The 24,974-nt window shown below is 44.0% G+C and overlaps 1 long non-coding RNA gene across 2 annotated transcripts in view; it reads left to right on the forward strand.

Moving 5' to 3' along the window:
• LOC128347358 (uncharacterized) overlaps positions 1-23,229 on the forward strand; it is a 37,532-nt gene extending 14,303 nt beyond the window's left edge. For both annotated transcript variants that reach the window (XR_008317526.1, XR_008317525.1), the window contains exons 3-4: positions 20,427-20,452; positions 22,999-23,229. This is a non-coding gene — a long non-coding RNA (uncharacterized LOC128347358). The remainder of the gene's footprint in view (positions 1-20,426; positions 20,453-22,998) is intronic.
• Positions 23,230-24,974: the final 1,745 nt, after the last annotated feature.

Genomic DNA, 24,974 nt, shown 5'->3' on the forward strand with positions numbered 1-24,974 from the left:
GAAAGGCATAATCTCATTCTGCACAGGAGATGGCAATGATAAACCCCTCCTGTATTCTACCAAAGACAACCTCAGGGCTCTGTGGTCGCCAGAAGTCGACATTGACTCGAAGGCACAACTTTACTTTGCTTTACTTCCCCATGGGCTCAGAACAGCTTAATGCAATTTTTTCTAACCCTAAACTTCCATCTCCAAGAACAACAGACATGACATCTCTTTTTTAAAGTGTGTTTTGAGTTGTGGGTGGTGGCAAAACTTTAATTCACTTAGGACAGCAAAAAGCATAGGGCTAGAAATGCAGGCATAGAGGTCTGAGATGAGGACTGGAATTGGAGTGATGGCTGCTGATTCATTTTTTAAATTATTTTTTTAGATTTTTAAATGCTTTTATTAGTATTCTAAGTAAAAACAGAAAAAGTTACATCTCTGAGGATTCAGAAAACCACTGATGTCTCCTAAAGAGACTAGTGTAGACTAGTGGTTAGAGTATTGGACAAAGCCAGGGAAGACCCAACTTCAAAGCCCTGCTCAGCCATGAAGCTTGCTTGGGGACTTTGGGCCAGTCACCATCTCTCAGCCTAACCTACCTCACAGGATTGTTGTAAGAATAAAATTGGAGGAGGGCAGAGATGTTTGCTGCTCTGAGTTCCTAGAAGAAAGAACAAGACAAAACTGCCATAAATAAATCAGTGTTATCCTTCCTATGCCGTTCATTGGGAAGATTCTCCAAGGTCACAGGTTCTCCAAACATAGTCTGTTGCCTTCTGTTCCTTTCCTACCAGCTTTTAAAGTGTGTTTCTTCTACCAGCACATATCCAAAGCGGGAACAGAGACGGGAAGCACTGTGCTGAACCCAAGAGACCAAAATGGGTGAGAGAAAAGAATACATATTGGAATGGTGCTAGGTTCTAACCTGTGCACTGCTTGGCTGTATAACAGCCTGGTGTGCTGCCAGGCTTAGCGAAGGGACCAGCTTTATGAATAAAAAACCCAAGAGATTAAGAGGGAAGCGGAGTATCAAATAATGAAGGAGTTAAAATTACAGCTGATCTTACAGAGTTCCATTTCATTCCTCATGTGACTGACACCAGAGCAGGGAAAGGACTAATAACCCCTTTACACAAAGCCCAATAGGGAATCCCGTGCACTGGCTCCTGCCAACCTCTAGGCAGTCCCCAAAATGCTAATGCAATCAGCACTGTACAGTAGCAGATTTATGGTGCTGCTTTGGGAGGTCTAATGTGATGATCCAGAGCTTCATTTGCGGCATAGTTTGGGAGAGATATGGAGTATCTGTAATCACAAATCCTTGCTGTTACATTCACTGTCATATTGTCCGGTCATTTGTTTTAGTTGGTCCCAAGGGGGCTCTGAAGAAATACAGCTTGACCTCTGGTCCAGTGACCTAGAGACGAATGTGGCATAGTCCAGCAGAACACTTTTAAGAATTATGCTGCTTATTTACAGACATCCACACGTGTCTAGTCTGAACTTTGAACATTCCGTTTTTCTTTGCACAACATGATGCAGCATTTTATTTCTCTCTAAGATCTTACAGAGTGGGATAGATAAGTTTAGTCTTGCTTTCAGTGGCTGATATCCTCACATGCCTAACGTGTCCTTTTAGTGTCAATGGAACTTCCTCAAGTAAATTTAGTCAGGAAATCAGCCAGTATCCTTGCTTCAACAGCCACATGAATCTTACAAGCCTACTTTTGTTCTGATTCACTTCAGATAAAAACACACTGGCTCAAATCATCTGATTTGACCATGAAAAGGTGGGTAGGGGTGGTATATCAAGGGATTCTTGGTCATGAGAACCCATAGGAACTCACCAAGTCCAGATCCAGAAAACTAGGGTAATCCAGATCCTCCACCTAGCCCTTAAAAGGAACAGGAGTATCCCTACCTCAGAGTTTTGATTATGTGTGAGCATTCAGTGTTCCTCAGTGTTCCCATTAGTCGGCTGCCATATTTGTTATAGAGCATGTTGGCTACAGAGGCTGCCATCTCTGAATGTGCTGCTCTGCACAGCACACTCTATTATCCTTTGCTCAAAATGGCTTGAATAGGACTGGGCCCACCTCCTGTCCCCTCGTGGCCAATTAGAGGGCAACTGATGATATCATGAGATTTTCCCTTCTCCTGGCAGCACGATACATGCCAGAAAGCTTCTCCTGATGTTTGGAGGACCTTCCATGCTTGCAGCTGACAGCTGCCATCATCTTGTGCACTCTGGACTTACAGAGCCAAATGGGAGCTCTGCTCATCTTTCAGAACCAGGGTAGAAGCTCTCCCCTTTTCAAACCACCCCCATATGATTGTGAATGGCCTCCATGTGTTTTTGAATTATTGCTTGAGTTCCCTTGCAAAGTAATTCTGTCTGTGTCCTACTCATGACTTACATTTTTATATTGAAAAGCAGAGAGAGAGGTTCTGGTTGGCTGGAGTAGTGCTTGATTACATTATTAGAGCAGTCAGCACCATGGGGAGTTCCTTAATAAGCTGGCAAGGAAGGAATCTGGCCATTAATACTTAGGGGTATTAGGCCATATCTATGCTACATATATAAGTTTTATTCCAGTTTAATTTATTTTGGCTTTCCTCAAAGAATTTTGGGAATTTTCATTTGATTCGAGTGTTTAGAATGCTCTGTTAGAGATCTTCAACACCCCTCTCAGATCTATAGTTCCTAAGGTTCCCCAAGTAGAGAAAATGGCTAATAAGCAATCTTAAGTTAGGCCCTTAAAATGAAACATGCATTCCACACCTGCTTGGTTTAAACATGTTCTGCATTTTGTAGGAATCACAGTAGACAGCTGAATTTCTTATGGATAATAAATAACACCACATTTGAAACTTCTTAGAATTGTTTGCTGGTAATCAGTGGTTCTTAATTGGTATAACTGATTAGTTCATTATTTCTTGTTGTTGTCTCAGATGCCCAGGTGTTGTGCAAAGTTCATAGGAAACATAGGAAACTGCCATATACTGAGTCAGACCATTGGTCTATTTAGCTCAGTATATACCCAGGTGTTGTGCAAAGTTCATAGGAAACTGCCATATACTGAGTCAGACCATTGGTCTATCTAGCTCAGAATTGTCTTCACAGACTGGCAGCGGCTTCTCCAAGGTTGCAGGCAGGAATCTCTCTCAGCCCTATCTTGGAGAAGCCAGGGAGGGAACTTGAAACCTTCTGCTCTTCCCAGAGCGGCTTCATCCCCTGAGGGGAATATCTTGCAGTGCTCACACATCAAGTCTCCCATTCATATGCAACCAGGGCAGACCCTGCTTAGCTATGGGGACAAGTCATGCTTGCTACCACAGGACCAGCTCTCCTCCCTTCAGTACCTGCAAGTTCATAGTATAATGACAATCTATATTATATGATTAATGTAGAAATGTATATAGCTGATTTGATTTGACTGTTCTGGCCTTAAGTATTGTATTTATACAATACGTATTGTAATATTTATTTTATTGTTACTTAAGTCATTGGGGAAATAACTTATCTTATAAAAAGAATACCCCCTCAAAATGCATAAGGACATTCTACTACAATAAATAGTTTTGCACTACCTGTTCTTTGCATTATAAAATTATAAAATGCAAAAATTATAATAAAATATAGATAACATTTATTGTGTATATGCTTTCCCCTACTTCAAGCATGTCAATTTTGAAACTGAAGTTACCACCTGCTCCATTTCTTTATCTTTTTTTCTGTACATGGATGTTTTCCTTAAGTGAAATCAGTGAACCACCCAGAAAGACTGGAGAAAATATTTTATTTCTCCAGAAAGACTGGAGGAAAAGGCATTTTAAAAATCCATAAAATTGGATAATGCTCCACTAAATATCAAAAAAATTGCTTCCGTATGCCATAGGGTTAAAGATTTTGTGCATAATCATTTTTCACCTTTTCAAAGATGAAAGTATTTAGCAATTTGCCCAGGGCAGTTTAGAACACCAGAGAAAAACCAAGATTCAATTATTCCAGTCCATTCTTTGTTTACAATAATGTGCTGAATGATTCCATGAGAGTCGCTGAGTTTCCCCAGCATAACTGAGACATAGCTTACCCTGCTCCTTTTTGACACAAATGAGCTAGACCTGGATAGTCAATATTGCAGTGGTAATAATGCAACTGGTGAAATCATGACCTCCTTTCACACACTGACTTTTGCTTTCAGTGTTTCAGCTAGATATGCTTTTGTTGACACCCAAGTGCTATTTTGAAAAGGTACTGGCAACAGCCAAAATGTCAGTTCCAGATCAAAATTAAGCCATGTCCTTGGCTTCAGTTTTGATTATTGGCCCCCCAAAAGCTCATACCATTCTGTACCATAAATAGCAAACTGCTGTATTTCCCTGTTGCATCCCCAAGGTTACTTTTCAGCCATTTTAAAACAGGGTTTGCAAATTATGTTCTTGAGCAAGGGTGACTCCAGGGGTGGGGGGCAAGGGGCAGAGGGAACAAGTGTCAGCTCAGACAAGTAGTTTGTCTCCCCCCCTGCCCCCCCCCCCATTTCTGTTTCAGAAATCTAAGATGTGGGACACAGCTTGCCCACACAGAAATGCACTTTGCCTCTTCCGCGCCTCCCTCAGTGTTTTTTCCCTGATGCCGTCAGGGGTTCATGGGTAATGGCAGATAATGGGTAATGGGCCACCAAGGGCTCATGGGTAATGGCAAATAAGATTCCCTGAAAGATCGTTTGACCAGGACTACAATTTATCTCCAAAAAATACTAAGCCTCAAGAAAGGGTTATAAATAGTGTTCTGTGAATTAACCCTGATTTCATTTTGATGCTTTGAGGTGATCTCTGATTCAGTTCAGGACTTCAGTTAAATAGGGAACAAAGAGCTTTGGCCAACTTTGGCCACTTTGGCAGTCCTCCTACTGGACCTCCTTCCCATACCTCTTTACTTACCAGCAAGAGACAGGACTGCTGAAAGAGGAATTTAATTCCTCTTCCTGCAGTTCTGGGAAAGGCACAAAGGCACAAAGTGTTCTAGGAACTATAGTTTTTTGCAGGGCTTCAGCTATGGCCATTTCTACACTTTGCTTTGGAGCTGAATACCAGTATTTGTTTAGGTGCTCTCCTTCCCCTGCTAACTGAGCAAAGAGGCACCTTTTTAAAGTGGTGATTCTTTGCTGCATCACCTTTTTCTTTGGATTCAATGGAAGATGTGCAATGTATCCAAAATTCTCCAATGCATTTAACAGACTGGATAGAATAATTATCTGAAATATTCTCTTCAATTCTAATTCATGCATTGGTGGATATTCTTTTCCAAGTAAGAATTTTCAGATGGTAGAATCCAGCGCTCTAAATAATTAGTAATCAAATCATATTAGTGAGCTACTAAAAAGTGATGTGTGTGGTTGTCCAGAGTCTTCAGCTCAGGGGTGTATGATTATAATTGAGCAGATGGATTCAAATAACCCTGGCCCCTCAGCTCCTGAGGGCTGCCAGCTCCACCCTTCCTTTTTTCTTCATTATTTTCCTCACTTTGAGGGGCCGCTGGAGAAAGGGGCAAATGCCTGGAGGTTACCAGCCAGGGGCATACCAAGGTTGTAGTGGGCCTGGAAATGAGATTTTAAAATGGGCCCCTCACTGCCTGCCTCTCCTTCTCCTGGCCCCATGTCTCTGCTGCAGAAGAACATTAAGGACACATGTAATATAGTGCAGCAGATTAACAGAGGACAGGAGACTACAGTTACAAGGTGTAAAACAACAGCAGAACCAAATAACTCAACAGTATCAGCTTTGTCAAATACAAGGGGGCAATTCATGCTTGTTACCACAAGACCAGCTCTCCTCCACTTCTGTGGGTTCCAAAGGAAGCTTCTGTTCCAAGCTTAACAATTTTTGTAAGGGCTGTAGCATTGTGTAGTCTTAAAAACAACAAAAACACTTTTTTTCCCCATTGGAAAAGGCAGATGAAGGGATATCCAGGCAAACCAATTTAAAATTAGCAAACAATCCAGGATGCTCTTCCCCAGCCCTCAAGTATTGTGTGCCATTCTGGGAGCAAGGAACATTTTTTTGAGAACTTGATGGTTGAAAAACAATTGAAGATATTTTCAACAACCACCATCAAAGAACCAAGCAATAAACCCCCTGGCCCCTGCCACCACCCCCTCTTTCCTTTCCACAGAGAGGAAAATGACTCATTGCAAGTTCCAAGGGGGAAGATCACAAGGGACTTAGAGGGAAGAACCCAATAATTTAAAATCATTTTTTAAAAAGTTAAAAATAGCTTAGGCACAAACAAGGGTTTGAGGGATGGCGTGGAACACAGACACATAAAGGAAGGCTTTCAATACGGGATAGAAAATCTCTCTCTCTCTCTCTCTCTCTCTCTCTCTCACACACACACACACACACACACACACACACACACACTGTGGGCAGTAACCCAATCACACACAAAAAACTCACAGATACAGGTTGTTTGACTTTCCTTTCCACTTGAACAGCTAGCTCCCAGCTAAGCTCTGTCCTTAGTTCAGCAACTGCACTCAGTTGCCGAGCGAGGGAGGAGCTCAAGATGAGGAGGACCAAGAAAGACAGGGTTACTTTAAGACTTTCCTTTCTCTGCTGCTGCAGCCACTCTCCTCCCAACTGACAAGAGAAATTGGGAGTCACAGAAAACCTGCTTGGGGGGACTGCAGCTCAGCTGGGTGGGGGATAAACCTTTGAGGTGGCAAGGCCTGCTATTGCCTGGATATGGCTAAGTCCTGGCTATGGGACTGGAGAGAGGGTGAGGACTGGCCTTGGGGGCCCCTCAGAGACTGTGAGCAAGGAGGCATTTCTCTCCCTTTGTCTTTTTGATGGTATACCCCATATGCACCACTGTTCTGAGGTCATTTGTCTCAAGAAATTGACACAACTGGCATATCAGCCAAAGATGATAGAAAGCACCTCTGGCCACCACCTCTACCTGGGACAACAGGGAGAGGTTTGGATCCAGAAGCATTCCCAGACTGTGTACCTCTTCCTTCTGGGGAAGTGTGACCGCATCCAGAACTGGCAGATCAAAATAGTCTCCCAAATTCTGACCCTGCACAATAAGTACCTCCATATTATTTGGATTCAGTCTCAGTTTGTTATCCCTCATCCAGCCAATCACTGCCTGCAGGCAGGCATTTAGGAAGGTTATGCCTTCACCTGATGATGTTGACATGGAGAAGTAGATTTGGGTGTCATCAGCATGCTGATAACACCTGCACCAAATCTCCTGATGATCTCTCCCAGCGGTTTTATGTAGATGTTAAACAGCATTGGAGACAGTATGGAGCCTTGGGGAATGCCATACAAAAGTTCATATTTCAAAGAACAGTAGTCTCCAAGTGACACCATCTGGAATTTGCCCGAAAGGTAAGAGCAGAACCACAGCAAAGCAGTGCCTCCCACTCCCAGAAGGATACTATGGTCAGTAGTACTGAACGCTGCTGAGAGATCTAAAAAGACCAACACAGTCAAACACCCTCTGTCAACTCCCCACTGGAGATTATCCATCAAGCTGACCAAGGCAGTCTCCACCCCATAGCCCACCCAAAAGCCAGTCAATGGGTCTAGATAATCAGACCGCCTGGAGCTGGGAGGCCACCACCCTCTCAATTACCTTGCCCAGCCACAAAAGGTTGGAGACAGGCCTATAGTTGCTTAACTCTGAGGGATCCAACACAGGCTTCTTCAAAAGAGGTCTAATGATTGCCTCCTTAAGGCAAGAAGGCATGCTGCCCTCCCTCAGAGAAGCATTTACAATATCTACAACAACCCCCTTCTACAACAACCCCCCTGCCCACCCACCAGATAGTATAAGTTGTGTCGGACAAGGGTAAGAGAACAGGTGGTGGGCCGCACTGCTCCAAGCAGCTTCTCCACATCCTCTGGAGTCACAAACCGAAACTGATGCAACTTAATCACATAAGAGGAGTTGCTGGACACCTCCTCATCAGACACGGCAGAAATTGTGGGGTCTAGGTTGGCCCAAATACAAGATATTTTATCACAAAGAACTCATTAAAAACATCACAGCGGGCAATTGATGGTTCCAAAATCTGATTCAAGGGAGGAGGAGCATGTACTAGCCTTCTTACTACCCTGAACAACTCTGCTGGATGTGGGCTTGTGGATGCAATATAGGCAGAAAAGAATCACTTCTTTGTCAAATGTATTACCTGAGCATAGACCTTCAAAGGTGCTCTATGTTGTAATCTGTTGGATTTGAGTAGATTTCTCTACTTGCACTCCAGTTGTCTACCTTGCCACTTGAGCCCGTGTATAAGCCCTGTCAGACAAGGGTCAAGAGAACAGGTAGTGGGGCACACCATTCCAAGCAGCTTGTCCACATCCTCAGGATTCTCAAGCTGAAACTGATCCAGGTTAACCACCTACTGTAAGAGGAGTTGCTGGCCACCTCTGCATTAGACTCTGTAATAGTTGTGGTGTCTGAATCTAGGTCAGCCCGAATACAAGAGAATTAATCCCAAAAGAACACACTAAAGTCATCACAGTGGGTAAATGATGATTCCCAATTCTCATTCAAAGGAGGACTGGTATGTACTAGCCCTCTCACAACCCTGAACAACTCCGCTGGATGTGAGCTTGCGGATGGCTACTTACGGCTTTTTTATTTTTCTTGATGCTTGTTGATTTTGATTGTTGTGTTGAAATTGTTAGCTGCCTTTGAGGCTCCATTGCGGAGTATAAAGGCAGCATTCAAATAGATAAAATAGTTTGCATCATTATAGTCGTGTTCACACAACCATAAACAATGTTGGAGGAGCATCCAGTCTCAGGGTAGGAGATCCAGGCGCACTCCTGACCTACGGTCATGAGAACTCAAAAAGCACAGTAGGAGGATGAGAGGGTGATTGTGTGAGAGTTGGGAGATGGGTAAGACAGCTTTTTGTCCATGCTCAGTAAAATGCTGGGAACAGCATGTAATCAGGGCATGACCATGGATGTGGATCAGGAGTGTGCATAGCTCTTCCTGGCTGTATGCTCCTCTGACCCTATTTAGGGTCATGTGAACGAGCCTTCACATGAGGGGGAAGCCCAAATTTCAGGAAAGAGATTATTATTCATATTCAAATACCTAATTATGCAATGTGGTTTTCCTGAAGCATTCAGAAGTTTTGTGTAGCACCACATTCTCTCAGACAAAGGAAGCAGAGAATGTATCACTACAGCATGCTGTAGATTTATCTCCTTTGTTAATATAGTTGTGACTTATCAAAGTCTGCTGTCAATAAAGATAATTACTTTTAGTTTGTTCTTCTGTAATCGGAAGGAGCTCCATCATCTTTAATGTAATCAGCTACCTTTATCTCAACAAACAGAGTGTGCAATATTGCATAAAGTCTTCTTGCTTATGTTACACTACTTCCGTTTGTTGTTCTTACAAACAGAGGTGCAGCTAAGTAATTTTGCAGCCTGAATCTAAGGGCCTTTGGAGGGCCCCCTCCCCTTCAAATTAAGCATCATCATGTTCTGCCGAGCAACCACACCACCTGAGACAGACTAAAGAGGATTTGGGGGCCCTCAGGTGCTGTGGAGGCCCTGGACTTAAGCCCCGAAGTCCAGGGGTAAGAGTGCATCTGCTTACAAAACTAAGTTTTTAAATTTATGAAGTGGGGTGAAGTTCTGACTCAAATAAAACCTGGGAAGCACCACAGTTTCCAGAGGAGGGAGCAGCAATTATGCCACCCTATGGGTGCCAAGGCCTAGCTCAGCTCAAAGGACCTCTCTTAGACAGTGCTCAGCTTCAGGTCTCCAATGTGTTTGGAGGATGGAGACACACATTCTAGGGGGGATACATTTGTTTTCAGAATGAATGGAAACAAAACCTAAAGGGTTCTATTTGCATTCATCCAGAAATAAACAGGATACTGCACACATACTGTAGATATGAATGGGATTAGTTTCTGCCTCCTGGCAGGTGCTGTCTTGAATTCCTTCGGACCTGGGACAGAGATTTACCCCAGTGCACTGTGGGCAAAAAATGGCAGCCACTGCACTGGCGGCCTTGGCCAAGTCACACTCTCTCAGTCTCAGTTCCCTGTCTTTCAGTCTTGCTAAAATGAGACTCTTCAGAGCCAGGCTATGTTACTTTAAGAGCATGCTGGAATCTCACGGCTGAGGTTGTTCATATTTTTTCCTTTACAGAAAACAGCTGTTCAACTGTTTTCTGATCATTCTGATCATTTTCTGATCATTCCTGATCAGGACTGCAATATGGGTGGATTTAACCCAGCTGGGGTGAACTGCAGCTGGAGGTGTGATTTTCAGTGGGAAATGGATTCAGGGGAAGTTTTAGTTTTCCCCTCACTCTGCAGTTGCAATCCAGATGATCAGGATCTCTGTCGTGGACTTTTGTAAAAGGAAAATACACAAAGTCTCACATATGGGATTCCAGCATGCTCTTAAAGTAGTACCTAGTTTGACCCCAAGGATGTACCCCATACAGTTGATGTAAGGGTTAGAGAAATAAGGATTGTAAACCACGCTGCACCCTAAGCATGCTACAAAAATGATCAATAATACAATTGAAGATGTAACTGGGAGGTATGTGCCCTAAAAAGAAGTAATCAGGAGAGCTGACATATCCTTTAATAATATATGGCCAGCTTGATGCTTTCCCTAATGCTATGTGCCCCATTACTGTTCAATCAGTATAGTACATAGTACAATACATTTGTATGCTTTTTCAATTATCCTTTTAAAATGGCCACATGTGCTTGGGCATTATGAAGGGAAACTTTTCAGCACTTCAGCTTTTGAAGAGTGGGCATTTCTGCAAAATTAGATTGTGGGGAGCTGTCCCCTGACAAATTCTAAAGCTATGTATAGTGAAAGTGCACAGAGCATGTTGTTCATCTCACACACTGCACTTACAAAATAATTAAGCAATCACAAGTGCATTCAGTAAATGACTAATAGGTAGGGTTTGTTTTTCAATGCTAACAGGATGGATGTTGAAATATAAAGGAAGGAAACAGAAAAAGACAAACATCACTTTTAGAAAGCCCTGAAGTCCAAACTAACCTTGAAGACCTTTCAGCTAAGAGCTTACATTTCCTGATGATGAGACCCAGTATTGTGTGGGTTTCAGGTGATGGATCAATTGTCCATTGTCTTACAACCCATCTACAATCAGATCATACCAAAATCCATTCTCCATTCTGTATAACAGAACTGATGGCACACTGACTCACAAATATCAGCTATTCAGAGGAATAGTCAGAGAAGTAAACTGAGAGCTGAATTTTATTCACACAACAATGATTCATCTCACAGCTTCTAACAGAAAAACAGCCCCATCTGTTACCTGCTCATAATTATGAAAAGGTATGCTATTTAATGTATAATTATCCATGGAAATGGTGGGGAACTTGCCACACTGCTTCCTGTCCCTTGTATCACCATGTTTACTTTCTATACAGAGGCCATTTTCAGTACAGATTCACCTCTCATCTGTGCCATCCGTGGTCAGCTTATGGCACAGGCAGCAAGAAGTTGGGCACATTTGAACAGTGGTTGGAAGGTCAGTGGGCCTGACTAGGGATGGGGTAATGCTGTAGTAGTAGTATGCACTTTCTTATACTTTGAACTTAGTTTGTGGTGTACTTGTTGGCCACCAATGATATACATTATCAGCAGATATTATTATGAATTTTGTATCTCACCCTTCCTCAAAGGAGCTCAGCATGGAATACATAGGGGTTATGCCATTTTATGCTCTTAGCAACTCTGGTAGAGAAAGTGGCTGATTAGGCCACTGGGCAAATTTAATGTCTGACTGGTGATTTGAACCCAGGGCTCCACAGTAAAAGTACAAAACACTGTCCACTACATGATGCTGACTCCTGTTAACACAGACACCTGGCTGGCAGCAGGAAAACTCTGAAATTCCATGAGCTTTGTGCATCCAAGTGAGCATATATAAGGCTCCTTTTTGCTCAATTCCCATTTCCCATATGCAGACACCAATATTGATATAGGTTTTCACTGCCTCAGGTTTGTTCACTGCTGCAGCTGCTGTCTTGCTGTATTAATGCTATGATGAAATCAGTACACTGTTGCCGAATTCGGACATACTAGGGAATTGGAGGTCCCTTCACTGCCAGTTTCCCAAGCCACACATCCAGATTGGTGAAACCAGAGTTAAGGGTGAGAAGGACCCGCAGTTTCCCTTCCCAAGCTCAACTCTGAACCTTCAGTCAGAGTGGAATTTTGCTGCCCTTACCTCCAGTTCTGCAGCACCAGCGTTACATCTGAACACTGGCACCACAGTTTTGGCTCCACTGAACCAGAGTTGAGGGAGGAAGCTCCTCTCTCTCACTTCGGCCCGACTGGCTGTGTGTGCTGTCCTTCTGTCAAGAAGGAAACCTGCACAGCCAGCTTCCTTGCTTCTCTGCAGTCTCCCTAATTACAGAGAGGCAGCTCTCCTGAACATCCAAAAGTGGATGGGAGAGTGGGGGCCTGTGGTTCTGTGTTTTGTCTGAAGGTGGCCCATGTCAAAGTCTGTACTATATTCAGCTAAGTAGATGAATATTTTTGAAAACTTTATGGATTTTAAATTTCATGTTTAGCTAGAAACTTCATGAATTTCATTTTTCTGCTTCCTAGTTTAAGATGAACTATTGAAAAATACCACACACACACACACACACCCCTCAAAGTGGAAAGCAGAAACAACAGTGTTAATTTTAGAAAGATTGCCATAAGCACAACTGAGAATCTGTGTGATATGGTTAAATATATATTTGTTACATTTGCCGTGTGTGTGCGTGTGTGTGTGTGTGTGTGCATGCGTGTGTGATAATAATTGTAGGTAGCTATACTTGATTATGCTTGATTGTGAAATGACCTCATTATTCAGGACAGAATCCAGGAATGATAAATGGAACTATGGGCAATCATGGAACAATGCTTAATTGCATCCCAGCTGTGATGGAATTTGAAAGTGAGGTGATATGTGTTTTGGCACATATATGTTCTCTTTTTATCATTCTTGTGCTTTCCTAATCCTCCCCGCCCCTGCTTTCTCCTCTTCAAGTACATTGGTTACTATGGAAACCAAGACGTCATTCAAAAGGGCAGAACTTGGAGGCACACGCGAACATAAAATGAATGCAATTTTATACCACAATTTGAGGATGCTAATGGGTGTGTGTGTGTGCGTACACCAATGCATGCACAGACGTGCCCTCACCCGCCCCGCCCCCTCACCCGCCCCAGGATTTCAGTAGTTCAGGTTTTATCCTACTGACCATTTGCCAGGAAAGGACATTGTCAAGCAAGAGTTTAAACCATTGTTTCCCTGATTCCTCTTATATTGTTTTAAACAAAAACTGCTTCCCAACAGAGGGGGAAACAACTCTGCATGTGCCTCAGAGGCACTGCAATGTTAATGTCTGTTTTTTAAAACAGAATCCATTTTCTCTTCACAAAGGAAACTGCTGCAGTTACTGAGAGGTACTTTCATCCTTATGTCGTTAAAAGCAAGCCAACCTTTGTTTTTCTGGGGGGAGGGGTCCTGGTGAGTGTGTGGAGTCACATGTTCAGAGGCACCCTGCCTGAAATTCCAGAGCTGGAGCAAGCAGAAGTTAGCCATTTTATTCATGCATGTAAACACACACCTTTGTAGTGGGGTTGAAAGTTGTAATTGCATCAAAGAGCAGCATCTATAAGATATACCCGTGGCTAATCCCATGTGTGGCAGCTCTCATGGTGACAGTGGCAGTGGCGAAGATACGGCCAACGAGCAGGCAGGTGGGGAGATAAAGTGGCAGCTGGGGGAAGCGGGGGGGAAGAACGGGCAACCAGCGAGTGGGTGGGAACAGGCGACTGTCAAGCGGGGGGAAGAGCGGGTGAGCAGCAAGTGGTGGCGCGGAACAGGTGACTAGAGAGCTGGGGAAGTGAAGAACGGGTGTCTGGTGAATGGGGGGAGGAACGGGTGACAGGTGAGCGGGGGGAGGGAACAACAGGCGACTGGTGAGAGGAGGGAGGGAAGAACGGGGGATTGAGGGAGCAAGAGGCAAGCAGGGGAGAGCCAAAGCCTGAGTGCATTAGCGTACAGATGCTCTGTATGGGTTCATCTATTAATTGATTAATACCCCAGTCCAACAATACCACTGGCATTGGTACCAACAAATAATAGCAGTGCAATACCACATTTTGTGGTGGTGTGCAGTGCTGCTGTAAGCACTGGCAATGGCACATTTCATTCCAAGCATTTACTGAAGCACGTATTACTGCATAGCAGATCTTGGATGAGTCACAAGACTGTGCTTGTTAGTTACGCACACAGCCTTAGTTAGCACAGGATCTCTTTCTGTAATTTAAGCTAAGCAGGTTTGGTCCTGTAAATTGCATGGTTGAGAGACCACCCTGGAACCATCTGTAAACAACCCTGAGTTTCTCAGAAGATGGGTGGAGCATATGTGTAACCGATAAACAGGCAGCCTCACTTACTTCACATACTTCAAGCTCTCCTTAAGTCACACATACCTGTGTCAATGAAGCAATGGGACAGGATGCATGTATCAATGGCCAAGATCAGCTTCTTGCTTCACAGTTTATTGACAGAGGAGCCATTCAGGAGAGGCGAACTGGTCTTCTGGTAGCAAGCATGGCTTGTCCCCTTAGCTAAGCAGGGTCTGCCCTGGTTGCATACGAATGGGAGTGTGAGCACTGTAAGATATTTGCCACAGGGGATGGAGCCGCCACTCTGGGAAGAGCAGAAGGTTTCAAGTTCCCTCCCTGGCTTCTCCAAGATAGGGCTGAGAGAGATTCCTGCCTGCAACCTTGGAGAAGCCAAGCTGCATACTCTGAATCATCTCTACCCACTTTGATCCATTAGTAAGAATTAATGGTGAGGAGATAGTGGTATCTCCTCTTGTGTCTTGTGGTAGCAAGCATGACTTGTCCCCTTAGCTAAGCAGGGTCCACCCTGGTTGCATATGAATGGGAGACTAGAGGTGTGAGGCACTGTAAGATATTCCCCTCAGGGGATGGAGCTGCTCTGGGAAGATTCCAAGTTCCCTCCCTTGCTTCTCCAAGATAGGGCTGAGAGAGATTCCTGCCTGCAACCTTGGATAAGCTGCTGCCAGTCTGTGATGACAATACTGAGCTAGATAGACCAATGGTCTGCTTCAGTATATGGCAGCTTCCTATGCTCCTATGTAAGGAAAATTCCTAGAGTTCTATAGACCTCTGTCTCCATAACCATCTCCATAAGCATATGATTGGTTCACTATTCTAGCAGAGGCATATGAGGACAAAGATCTATGCTTCTAAGAGGTAATTCTCTGACTACAACAGTGATGTCTCTTCAACACCCTGAATAACCAGGTCACCTCTTTCCAGGCCAATGCAAAGAATCAAGTCCAAAGCGTATCCTGCAAAGCATGGAGTCAGGTATGATTTAAGGTGGACTCATGGCTGTATACACACACACACACACACACACACACACACACACACACACAGACACACACACACACACACGTAGATCTATCTATTTAAAACATTTCTATGCTACCCAAAACTTGCATCTCTGGGTGGTTTACAATTAAAATCATTTAAACATTAAAATCATTAACATTAAAATCATTTAAAACCCAACATTACAAGTATTAAAAACTATACATCTAAGCAAAAGCCTGGGTGAAGAAATATGTCTTCAGTGCCTTTTTAAAAGTTGCCAGAGATGAGGAGGCTCTTATCTCAACAGGGAGTGCATTCCAAAGAGTATGATTCAAAATTTAGTATGCATGATGATTGAATTTAAAGCATCTACAAGAGCAAAGTAAACTGATGCTACAGGACTCCTCATCAACAGCCAGTCCATGATATCAATCTAGCCTGCTTGTAATTCTCATCTGTATTAACAAGCCCTGACCCTGATGTGTTGAATTTCTTAATCTGTTCATAAGGGGGAAAGAGAGAGAGATTTGTTTTATCATTATTTATTATTTATTAACAGATTAATACATTGTGTCTCTTTTGTGTCCGTGTCGTCTGTGGTTGACATGACTAAAGAGCCAGACTCAGGCAGTATCCACTGATGTATGCTCAAATGTCATTTACTTTAACCATGGGAGAAGAAAATGAATGTTGCACGGTTGCCTAGGTAATATTTGACATGCCAATTTCCTAAGGTGCTCTTTGAAAATGCACATGCTCAAAACCCCCCACCAGAGTATGATTAAAAAGGAGAATTTTTCTTTGGCCGGGCTTGTAAACCACGAGTGATTCTGAATTGCAAGGGGGTCAATTCAGCCATCACTAACCTCAACAGAGCATCCAAGATCAGATCATATAACTCAGTGGTCTGTTAAGCAGTTGGGTGTGTGATGCACCAGTGGAATCCCTAGACCGCCTTCGGACGTCACAGGAGACACCCACCTCAGGTTGGCCCTCTGTGACATATGAACGATAGGAACCGTGGTTCCCGGACCCAACCTTAGTTGCAATTCCTCCCCCAAACCTCTGGATGAACCCTAGGTTTGAAGTAAGGTACACTTACCAAACTGAGGGGCCAGAGGCTCTAATGTGTCATCTGATTTGTGCAAGCTGCAAAAACCAGAGTTAATATTAGGAAGCTTCTCCCTCTCTGCAATGCAATTGGCTGTGTTGGCTGTCCTTTCTATGATAGAAGAAGCCCACGCAGCCAGTTCTGCCCCCTTTGCCGTCTCCCAGACTGCAGCTTGTTATCATATGGGAGCGTGCCAGGGGACTGGAGACAAACTGCAGGTCCATCTGCAGTTATGCATCCAAAGGCACCCCTATTCCATCAGAAAAACCAGCATGGTGTAGTGGTTAGAATGCTGGACTAGGACCAAGAAGACCCGAGTTCAAATCCCCATTCAGCCATGAAACTAGCTGGGTGACTCTGGGCCAGTCACTTCTCTCTCAGCCTAACCTACTTCACAGGGTTGTTGTGAGGAGAAATTTAAGTATGTAGTATACCACTCAGGGCTCCTTGGAGGAAGAGCAGGATATAAAATGTTAAATAAATAAATAAATAAAAATCCTGGGCTATCAAAAGCACCCCTATTCTACACCAGCAACACATATTCAGTGTTGGACAAGTTAGCCACTTTGATGCCCTGCTCTTTAGCATATTCAACCATTGTAATGGATGCCTATGTTATGTGCAAGATAGAAACTGGGGTTCATTCTACTATTAAAGAGAAGATTATAATGAATTTGATACAAAGTGTAATGAGAAATGAAAGTAAACACCCGGGAAATGTTCCCTTTTAATTAAGACCCTAGTTCTACGTCTGTTCGTGCCCATATATATTTTCCTTCCCTAACATAATCAGAGGTACATTCTGCGTTTTCTGCAGCAAGAAAACTTTGTTGAAAAAACACAGGCAAGTGAGGACTGCTTAAGAGAAGCAAATGTTTTTAGGCTTTTCCAAGGCTGGGGTCCTGGATGTGGTACCTCTGTTCCATTCCCCTCACACCCACTGCCTGTAGCTTGATCTACTAATCAATCTTACCCTGTAGTTCTACATTTTATTTTAAGAGTTCTGGGCAGGCATGGTTGGGGGAGCATTTCCTGATAAGGAAACAGGAACAGGAACATAATGTTCCTCTTATTCCTTTTGACTATGCTTCATAATCAGATGACTTGAAAATCAAGAAAACATGTTTTCAAAACCTCAGCATCTGTTTTGGAGAACAATATTATTTATGTATTTATGTATGTGTGTATCTACCTATCTATCTATCTATCCATCCATCCATCCATTTATTTTATTGAATTTCTCTACTGCCTGATATAGAAATCTCTAGGTGGTGTACAAATGAAAACATAATATAAAATATAAAACATTTAAAATTTGTAAAACAGATAAAAATTGCGATAAAAACACATAAAAATTTAAAATTCAGTTAAAAGCCTGAGAAAACGGGTATGTCTTCAGGGTCCTCTGAAAATCAGAGAAGGAGATGCTCTTATTTCAGTAGGGTGAAAGAAGATGCTCTTATTTCATCTTGAGTATGAAGCATCTTGTGTAACATCAAGAGAGAAGGCATGCCCTCAACTCCTGCCTGTGGCTTCCAGCGGCATCTGGTGGGCCACTGTGCAAAACAGGATGCTGGACTAGATGGGCCTTGGGCCTGATCCACCAGGGCAATTCTTATGTTCTTATGAGTACACACATCTTGAAATAAGATGCGCTTATTCAGTAGGGTTGCCCCACGGCGCTCCAAAGCCCTGGGGCAGCCACAGAGTTGGTGGCAACTGTAACTGGACCTCTCCATATGATCTTAATAGGTTATAGGGTTCACAACAGAGAAGGCACTCTCAATCTGCATGCTGCATCCAATCTGGATGCTGCATTCTGTACCAATTGTAGTTTCCGAACTATGTACAAAGTCAGCCCCACATAAAGTGCATTACAATAGTCAAGCCTACAGGTTACCAGCATATGCACCACCGTTTTAAGGTCATTTGTCTCCAGAAATGGAGGTATCTGGCATATCAGCCAAAGCTGATAAAAGGCACTCCTGGCCCCTGCCTCAACCTGAGAAACCAGGGAGAGTTTGGGATCCAGGAGCACTCTCAGACTACAAATCTGATTTTTTAGTGGGAGTGCAACCCCATCCAGAACAGGCAGATCTAAACCATCTCTCAGATCCTGACCCCTTACAGACAGTACCTCCATCTTGTTTGGATTCAACTTCAGCCTGTTAGCTCTCATCCAGCCCACTATTGCCTCCAGGCAGGCACTTAGGGGGGTCATGCCATTTCCTGATGAAGTTGGTATGGAGTAATAGATCAGCATATTGATAGCATCCCAGACCAAAATTCCTGATGATCTCTCACAGTGGTTTCAGGTAGATGTTAAAAAACACAGGAGAGAGTATGGAGCCCTGTGGAACCCCACATTTTAGCTCTCACTTTTCAGAACAGTCTCCAAGTGACACCATCTGGAATCTGCCAGAGAGGTAGGAATGGAACCACTGTATAAGAGTGCCACCTAATCCCACCTCCTTCAAGCGACCTAGCAGGATACCATGGTCAATGATGTCGAAAGCTGCCAAGAGATCCAAAAGGATCAGCACAGTCACACTCCCTCTGTCGATTGCCAATAGGAGATCATCCATTAGGCTGACCAAGGCAGCCTCAATCCTACAGCCCACCCCAAAACCAGTTGGAATGGATCTAAATAATCTGTGTAATCCAAAACTTCCTGGAGCTGAGAAGCAACCACCTGTTCAGTTACCTTGCCCAACCAAGGAGGATTAGAGACAGGTCTGTAATTAGCTAAATCTGAGTGATCCAATGCAGATTTCTTCAAATAAAGTCTAATAATAGCCTCCTTAAGACAAGGAGGCATCTTGCCCTCCCTCAGAGAACCATTTATGGTATTTACCAGACCTTCTCTAATAATATGACTGCCAAATGAAATAAGCCAAGTTGGGCAAGGGTCAAGAGAGCAGGGAGTGAGGAATACAGTCTGAAGCAGTTTATTCACATCCTCAGAAGTAACAAACTGAAAATGATCCAATTCAGTCCTACAAGAGGGGTTGCTGGGCACCTCTACAATAGACTCTGCAGTAACTGTGGAGTCTAGTTTAGCATGAATACAAGAGATTTTATCCACAAAAAAGCTGTTAAAAACATCACAGCGAGTGACATATGGTTCCAAGTTAAAATTCAAGGTGGAGGGGGCATGAACTAGCCCCCTCACAACCCTAGAAAACTCATCTGGACGTGAATTTGCAGAAGCAATGTAGGCAGAAAAGAACTGCTTCTTTGCCATCCACACTGCCAGAGCATAGATCTTCAAATGAGTTCTGTGTTGCAATCCGTCGGATTCGTGTTGAGTTTTCCTCCACTTGCGCTCTAGTCATCTACCTTGCCACTTCAACTCCCGCAGTTCATTAAAATACCATGGGGCTGACTTTAAAGCAGGTGGAGAGGATGCTTAGGAGCAGTTGTGTCTACCCCTCTAGTAAGTTCATTATTCCATATTTGCACCAGAGCATCGACAGAATCACTAGCAGAGCTGGCTTGAAACTCTTCCAAGGCTTCTTGGAACCCTATTGGATCCAATAACCTTCTCATGCAGACCAACCTACTGGATCCTTTACCCCTGCAGAGGTAGGTTGTGGCTGCAAATCCTACCTTAACCAGATGGTGATCCATTCATGACAGTGGGCGGATTATCAGTTACCTTCCTGATAACCCTTTTTGCACCTTCCCATCTTTCTAGACATTGTTGATTATTGTACAACAGACATTGTTGATTATCATTGATTACACCATTATTTGTATACTATATACTAATTTGTTGATTTCACTTTCTGCCAGTCTTTTTTTCCTACTTCACTTTTTTTCCTACTTTACGTTTATTGATGGTTTTGCTTCTTCCTTTCTGTCACAGATCCAGCAGTTGATCTACCTGAGCCGGTATGTTTTTCATAACAGCACTGTTGATTTTTTATTTTTAACAAAAAATGCATAAGAGTGCGCTTTCACACTGGCACAATGGTCAAAGTAGCTGTGACCACATAATCATATATCTAAATAGATTAAAAACAAGGGGGTCGCAATCCACCAAAATCAATACTTTAATTAACAATTTAAGCCCTATAGATTCCATTGGAGAAATTAAGCAGGTGCTTAACTGTCTCATTGAAATAGGTGGTACAGATGGCACTCATTATCTGTGGACTTTGTATCCACACTTTCATGTATACACGATTGGGTCTTTTTCTACGCTGGTAGAAAAATAGGTGAAATTCAGCCGTCTGTGGTTTGAGTGGCCGGAAATGACCTTGAAATGACTTCTGATGTCATTTCTGGCTGCCATTTCTCTCTGTCAAATGACAGAGAGCCATTTTGTGGTTCCTTAATAAATATTTTTTTTCAGCGAATATTCAACCATTTTCATGGTTTAGGGCAGGTATGGGGAACCTTGGCACTCCTGCAGATGTTGGCCTACAATTCCCATAATCCCTAGCTATTGGCCTCTGTGGCTGGGGATTATGGGAGTTGTAGTCCAAAAACTGCTGGAGTGCCAAGGTTCCCCACCCCTGGTTTAGGGGGAGCATTCTGGAGAGCGGGAGAATAAGGTAATGTCATTTTCTTCTCTTATTTCTGCTCCCCCTGCATTTTTGGCCTTTTTTGTTTGTTTAGGAACCTAACCCCCACCCTCAATTCCCTTTGGCTCAAGGTTTTATTATTCGCGATTTCCGTATTCGTGCCTATAGGCAAGAATGGAACCCCTGTGAATAATGAGGGCCACCTGTGCTGAAAAATGCCTAGTTTTGGTTAGATCATGCCCCTTAGGAAACTTCTCATACCAAATCAGATCCTTGGTCCATCTTAATAAGGGCTGCACAACGTTGACCCCTGCCAGCTGGTTTTGGACCATAACTCCCATCATCCACAGCCACAATTGCCAATATTAGTCCAACACCTTCAAGAAGGCTAAAGTTGTGCCCCATCTAGACTGCGTCCTGGACCGGTACAAATTTGAACTTGTTCGGGCCCGGTTCAGAGCCCTACTGGCAAAGGGGAATCTGGCAAGGTAAAGGGGCAGCGGAAATGGGGGGCTTCTCTAAGGGTAAAACTTAATAGTCACAAGGCAAGTACTCACAACATACAACAGTGATGGCTGCGGCCCCCGTGGGGGGCAGCAGCTGCAGCTCCCTCAACCCCTGCCAGCCTCACCCCAAGTGTCCAGGGCTGACTTGGGCCCAATTCAGTCCTTTTTGCCCTGTTTTGGGCCTTGGAATAAGCATGGGGGCCATTTCTTTTACCTCCTTGCATGCGCACGGGTCATTTGCATGACCCAGGTCATGCAAATGGCCCATGAGCATGCATGGAGGTAAAATAAGTGGCCTCCACACAAGCACAGAGGCCTGAAACAGGCCAAAGAAGGCCTGAACCAGGCCCTAGCCGGCCCTGGATATGCAGGTGGAGGCCAGCTGTGGTTGGGGGAGCTGCCACCACCCAACCCGCAGCCGCCGCAGCCGCTGCCAGTACATCTTGTGAGTACTTCCCTTTACTTGTGACTACTTTATTTTACACTTAGAGAAACCCCCCGTTCCTGCTGCCCCTTTACAGGTAAAGGGGAATCCTTGCCAGTAGGGCTCTGAACCAGCCCTGAACTGGCCCGATCAGTTTGGTTTGGCCTCGAACAGAACCAAACCCAGTTCGGTTCAAGGTCAAACCTTAGAACTGAACCGGTTCAAGTGCGAACTGGCTCAATTTCAAGCCATTTGCACATCCTTACACAACACTAGAACCAGGGGTCATCCCATGAAACTGAAGACCAGAAAATTTAGGACCAACAAAACAAAGTATTTTTCCACACAGCGCATCATTATTCTATAGAATTGTTTGCCATGGGATGCAGTGATGGCCACTAGCTTGGATGGCTTTAAAAAGGGCTTAGACAAACTCATGGAGGGCAGGTCTATCAATGGCTACTAGTCTGGTGGCTATAGGCTATCTCCAGCCTCAGAGGCAAGATGCCTATAAATACCAATTGTAGGGGAGCAACAGGAAGAGAGAGGGCATGCCCTCACTTCTTGCCTGCAGGCTTCTCAGAGGCATCTGGTGGGCCACTGTGTGAAACAGGATGCTGGACTAGATAGGCCTGAAACAGGCATAAAGAAAAAAGAATAATGAAAACAGTATCACGCTAATTTAGCTATAGTTGAAAACAGAGCAGAAATAAGTAGCATTGTAACAGTTCCAGACCAAGCTGATTCTCCCTTAGCAAGTATATGCTGAACTCTTCTTCAATTTACATGGCTTATCATTGCCGGGTAAATGGTAAAAGTTACAGCAAAGCTTTACATGCCACTCCTTGATCTTGTTTCTGTTCTGCCAAACTAACAAGGGGGAAGTTTTTTTCTGTATACTCATCTTGACATGATCATGGGATGCTAATGTTTTTGTAAAATTCCATTGCTGATCTTTGCTTCTCTCCCCGCCTCTTGCAGTTTGGCTGAATCATCCAACATACATCTGAATCATTGTGGTATCTCTGCTTCCTTGCGATCAACAGTACAACATAGCTGAGGGAACATCTCTGTCTTAGCCCATGGCTAAATGCTCTTTTCTCTTGATCCCAAACCTCATGCAACATTTGCACATGGGATCTTTAAACTGTACATGTGCTAAATTTGTATACATTTGAACTTTCCATAGAAATGACACAGACTGTATCCTTTTGGCCATAATTTGTTTCTCTATACTCATGTTGTGTGTGTGTGTGTGTGTGTGTGTGTGTGTGTGTGTGTGTGTGTGTGTGAGACAACATTTCATGCAACTGATTAAGTAAGTTCTTGTATAGGTTATGTCACAATACATCTGTGAAGACCAGCTTTTGGAAATATGCCAGCCAGTCTCTCATGCTAGTGCCTTGCATATTACAAAAGAAATAGAGGGGATTTCTCAGAGCCTTGTGACCTGTTGCTGCTGCAGATCCCCCAAACAATGGGACAAGAGATGGTGGAGAAAGTGAGGTTTAGGAGGGACCAGCAGCAGGAAGAGCATGCATATAATCCCCCTCCTTTTCAAAAGGAGCTGCAATGTGCTTCTGTGATGGTAAAAGGTTATTACAGTTTGTGTTGCAACCCGATTGTCACATGTTAACTGGGCCTTTGTCAGGACCTGAAAGTTCCCAAAGACTTAGTCAGATGGGAGCACCTTGCCAAAGATGAAAACCCTGGTGCAAACTAGGTCTAGAAGAAGTTAGATCTCCTAGGACCCCACCATCTTTAGATCCCACTGAATCCAGGACCTCAGACATATACACCTCCCCTTTCTACTATGCCATAGGACCCACCCTCCCCATCACCTCTTAGACCTTAGGACCAAAGATGACAGCAAACCTAGACTCAAGCCTCTCTCAAAAGGCAGCCCTCACTGGGCAACATAATGCCTCCCTTCCCTAAGTTCTTTTCTTAAGGGTGTGACCTGTTTTATGGGGTTCCAGAATCAGGACCTCAGCTATGTTCCAGGAAGGGTGGGGTTGCAAGGCCTACTATACCAGAGACAATGTCTGTTGGTTGTAAGGGGCTTGGGTGTGCGCATCTCTAACCAGGACACCCAGCAACCATTATCCACTACATTTCCTCTTGTGCCCCCCCTCCCCAAGCTGTTGCTCTTCAGCAACCCAAGCCACTTAAACTTCCATTGAAGGCAGAGGGCTCCCTCTAAACTGCAATCAGCATAGTCAGCTGACCTGTAGCCTGGATGTGGTCATTCAACTGACCCTTTGGACCAATAGGGATAAATCAAGCACTATAAAACTCTTGTCTCCAAGCCAGCCTGCTAGTCTGAGCAATTTGTCTGAGCAGTGTCACAGACTCTCTCATCTTGTCTTGCTTCATCTCATCCTATCCTGCTTTATTGGCTACTCTAGTACCAGCTACCAGTCCAGCTCTGACGACATCTTCTGCTTCTGGTCTTCTCCTTTATCTGTCTCACTTGGTACTTGACTCTGGCCCATTCTCCTGCCTCTGGCTCAGTGTTCCTCACACCTTACTAGTTACTAGAAACCTAGGAAGCTGTGTTATACTAAATCAGGCCATTGGTCCATCTAGCTCAATAGTAGACAATACCACTATTGTCTACCCAGACTGGCAGTAGCTTCTCCAGGATTGCAGGCAGGAGTCTCTCTCTCTCTCAGCTCTGTCTTGGAGATGCCAGGAAGGGAACTTGGCATCTTAGATGCTTTCCCCCCAGCAGCCCCATCCCCTAAGGGGAATATCTTACAGTGCTCACTTGTAGTCCCCCATCCAGATGACAACCAGGGTGGACCTTGTTTAGCAAAAGGGACAATCTATGCTAGCTACCACAAGACCAGCTCTCCTCCCATAGTCTGGTACTCAAGTTCAGCCCATCCTTTACTGCTGTCCTGTCTTATCTGTGGGGTTCCATGACAACTGCATCTTCTGCATCTGGCCTTCCA

Source organism: Hemicordylus capensis, chromosome 2, assembly GCF_027244095.1.
Source record: "Hemicordylus capensis ecotype Gifberg chromosome 2, rHemCap1.1.pri, whole genome shotgun sequence".
Lineage (NCBI taxonomy): Eukaryota > Metazoa > Chordata > Lepidosauria > Squamata > Cordylidae > Hemicordylus > Hemicordylus capensis.